The sequence below is a fragment of the Lynx rufus genome, unplaced genomic scaffold (genome assembly GCF_022079265.1).
Source record: "Lynx rufus isolate CCGP_SWC_20201006 ecotype Redwood Valley unplaced genomic scaffold, mLynRuf1.p SCAF_5, whole genome shotgun sequence".
Taxonomy (NCBI): Eukaryota; Metazoa; Chordata; class Mammalia; order Carnivora; family Felidae; genus Lynx; species Lynx rufus.
The window spans coordinates 18,405,090-18,409,381 of NW_025814867.1; the positions used below are offsets into that span (position 1 = coordinate 18,405,090).

Here is a 4,292-nt window from a genome sequence, read left to right on the forward strand (position 1 = left end):
CAGGAGTAATTTTAGCTTTATCCGCCGAAATACATACATATATAATGAGAATATCTTCTTCTATAGTTGGTGAAAATTTTTAAGAACTTTTTTAAAAATAATAAAAATGTTTTGGGGACAAAGACAGAGCTCTGTGTCATGCTGCCAGAAACATTCCTACAGACTGGCCCATAAAGATTTCCTATACTGATATCTACCTTAAGCCAGATATGCCACCATTCCTTTGGTCTTCATACTTTCCTTGGGAAGATTCTGGAATCACAGACTGGTAAAGGAAGACCATCCAGATAGGGAAAAAATATTTTTTTTTTCATTATGTGCCAAGCACTGTCTTAGGAACTTTTCTTTCTTTTTGTTCTTTTTTCATTTTAACAGCCTTTTTTTTTAAATTTATTTATTTTGAGAGAGAGAGAAAATGCAAATGGGGGAGAAACAGAGAGAGACGGAAGGAGAGGATCCCAAGCAGGCTCCACACTGTCAGCACAGAACCCAATGCAGGGCTCCAACCCATGAACCGTGAGATCATGATCTGAACCAAAGTCAGAACCTTAACCGACTGAGCCATCCAGGAACTCCCAAACAGCCTTTATTTAAAGCTGTATATGAGATTACTTTATTCCTACATCTTCTCAATATCATCTTCTTCTTTATATTTGCCCTTTTCCTCTCCTTCAAGGATCCTTTTGTGGTCTCTGTCCAGTTTTAGTCTAGTGACAGCCACCTTCCTAGGGCGAAGGCCCATGTGGACAATTGTGCCATGCGCCTTCTCTCACTGTACTCAGTCAATGTAGATGATGTACTTCTTCCTGTAAACCTGGACTACTTTGCCAATTTGCTGACCTTTGTAGTGTCCTTGCACAACCTGTACTTTATCATCCTTTCACATGGGCACGGATCGAATGTTGCACTTCTGTCTCAGCTCTTTGGGAAGAGGGGAAGACATAATCTTCCTGCAAATGTGGGAAGGTGCACTGAAATGGCTTTTACAGTTCTTGCTCCGGTCAGAAGTCACAAAGGGCTTGAACTTCATTTTGGCCCGTGGCACTTCAGTGACGGCAGCAAAAGGGTCTAGGAACTTTTCATGAGTTACTGACTCTAACCCTCACAACAGGTCTAGGTAGGCATTATTAAGAGACAGGCATTATTTTCCACATTTTGCACAAGAGAAAATAAAATCCAGAAAAGTGAAGCAACTTGTCTAAAATCACAGTTGACCCATCAGGAGTTATACAAATCCAGCCCTTTGGTTTCCAAAACCTATCCCACTCCTCCTATAATAGGCCACTCCCTGTTCCACCACTGAGAATGAGGATCCTTAGTTAAACTGCCCCCAGCCGGGGCACCTGAGTGGCTCAGTGGGTTAGGTGTCTGACTGTTGATTTCAGCACAGGTCATGATCTTGTGGTTCGTGGGTTTGAGCCCCACATCAAGTCCCACACTGAGCCCTGCGTCGGGCTCTGTGCTGGCAGTGTGGAAATTAAAATATATATATATATATATTTTTTTTTAATTTAAAAAAGAAAACAAACAAAACAGCCCCCAGCCCAATGAACTGGGTAGAGAGAATCAAATGTGGCAGTGTGGACATGAGGACGTGCCTTCCAGATGCCCCTTCACAGAAGGACCTACTGCCCAGCTGCTGAGAATGCCTCAAGCTGCCAGCCCCTTCAGGGATTGCCATAGCTCCTGCAGAGGATCGAGGAGGAGGAGATTAAGTCTGGGCTGTTGTCACCAGTTTTCATCCCCAGGAACAGAGTCCAAGATGGTGTTGAGAGGGCAGGATGTACATTAGGAAGCCTCTTTGGGATCAATAGCTATGGAAGGGATCAGGCAGAAGAAGAAGAAGTCAAGAAGGCCCAACAAATAACCTTGGCCAACCCCATGAGGAGCTCTGGACCTAAGATGGCCCATCAGAGTTGTCCCATGTGGAGCTAACATGGCCCAGCCTTCAGGTCTCACCTCCACCCATCATTGCATGTGGGCCACCAGAGAAGGGCATGACCTTGAGCTGAAGCAAAAACACACGAGGGGGATGACAACGGAAGGCTACCTGCTGACAGCAGCTGGGGCAGCAAGTCCTTCCTTGAAGGGAGATCTGGCACCTCAACATGTACATCACAGACTGAAAGACAGGTTTTGACTGAAAGTCAAATCGCAGTCCTACCCCTCCCTGACCATTGCAGGACAAGAATGTTCTACCCTCTGGAGAAATGTCTCAGGGAAGCCCCAGACTCTGGAACATCAGGAATAGTGGGAAGTTAAGGTGAGGTGCTGAATTAAAAGTGGCGGATTTAGTGAAATTCTGCCTCCTGAATGGTGAGAGCTCTGCCTCCCTCCCTTTCCCAGCCAAGCTCCCAGAACTTCTATAACCATGGTGGGGAAACCCCCAAGCACAGGCTAGGCAGATCCTTCTCTGGAGAAACTGCACAGCCCCAGAGAAAAGACATACAGATACTAACATCTCAGGATCTCCCAGTGAAAAAGCCAGTTCACCACTCGGCCACCCTAGAATAGAGGCCAGCAGTGAGAGAGCCTGCCCCCACCCCCCCACACACACACACACATGTCTGCCAGTTTTCTGTGCCTCACTCTTCATTCTAACAGACCCATGTCTCAGCAATACCTGACATTTAAAGGAAGCCTTGAACAGAAAACAGAGAGCAAAGCAAATAAATAGGAAAAGGAACTGGAAGAAATTGAGCTACGCAGGACGTTAAAAAAAGCAACTTGTAGGGGAAAAAAACCACTTAAAATGAATACACACAGAGTCCTAGGAGACACTGTCACATCCACGAACCAAATGCAGGCTGCTATTTTTAAAAAGCATCAAGAACAAGAGAGAGAAAGAGCCCCTGGAAGCTAAACCTGTGATAGACACAATTGAAAATTCAATAGGAAGTTTAGAAAAGTCAACAAAAGAGATCCCCCAGATGATAAATAAAAGAACATAAAATAAGAGGAAAGAAAAGAGTAAGATAATTAGAAGTTCAATCTGCGAGATTCACTATACAAATATGGGGAGTTCCAGAAATGAAGATGGGGGGAGGAGGCGATGGGAAAAAGAACTTTAAAAAATAAAAAAAAGAAAACTTCCAGAACTGGAGCATGTGACTCTCTGGATAGAAATCAGCCATTTATAACCCACCACAATAAAACTGAAGACACACTCTACAATCCATCATTGTGGAATTTCATAACACCAGGAATAAAGAAGAGATTTTAAAAGCTCCCAGAGAGAAATGGAGGAAAATAACCAAGGCAGAAGAAGGCACAGAATCCAGGAAACTGAACCCAACAGAGAAGAGAGGACAGAAAACTTCTAAGAGGAGAAGTCCCAGGAGGACAGCAGGCCCAGGAGCACAGAGTCCAGACTTGAGCAGAAAGGTGAACTCCAGGAGGGAGATACGGGAAGGCAGGAGGTTGGGATTGGTAAATTATCTGCCAGATGGTGTGGGATAAATTAGCAAGAGGTACGAAGAAAACTAAGCAAAATAAATAGATGTGATTAACAACTCTGGAAAAAGTAAAATGAAAGGAAGTGTAACCTGGGAATGCTAGCTGGTGCAGCCACTCTGGAAAACAGTATGGAGGTTCCTCAAAAAACTAACAATAGAAGTACCCTACAACCCAGCAATTGCACTACTAGGCATTTATCCAAGGGATCCAGGTGTGCTGTTTCGAAGGGACACATGCACCCCCATGTTTATAGCAACTATCAACAACAGCCAAAGTATGGAAAGAGCCCAAATTTCGGTCGATGGATGAATGGATAAAGATGTGGTATATATATACAATGGAGTATTACTCGGCAATCAAAAAGAATGAAATCTTGCCATTTGCAACTACGTGGATGGAACTGGAGGGTATTATGCTAAGTGAAATTAGTCAGTCAGAGAAAGACAAAAATCATATGACTTCACTCGTATGAGGACGTTAAGAGACAAAACAGATGAACATAAGGGAAGGGAAACAAAAATAATATAAAAACAGGGAGGGGGACAAAACAGAAGAGACTCATAAATATGGAGAACAAACTGAGGGTTACCGGGGTAGGTGTGGGAGGGGGGATGAGCTAAATGGGTAAGGGGCACGAAGGAATCGACTCCTGAAATCATTGTTGCACTATATGCTAACTAATTTGGATGTAAATTTAAAAAAATAAAACAAGTCAGTTTAAAAAAAAGAAAGAAACGCACATAATCTATATAAGGAGTATTAAAATACTTTCCTAGCAATATAAACAATAACTTCAATGCAATAGGAACAAAAACTGTCTCTCTATAGTGGAGCAC

At 43.3% G+C, this 4,292-nt stretch overlaps 1 pseudogene; it reads right to left on the bottom strand.

Moving 5' to 3' along the window:
- Window positions 1–619: 619 nt before the first annotated feature.
- LOC124526889 (60S ribosomal protein L26-like) lies at window positions 620–1,030 on the bottom strand (annotated as a pseudogene).
- Window positions 1,031–4,292: the final 3,262 nt, after the last annotated feature.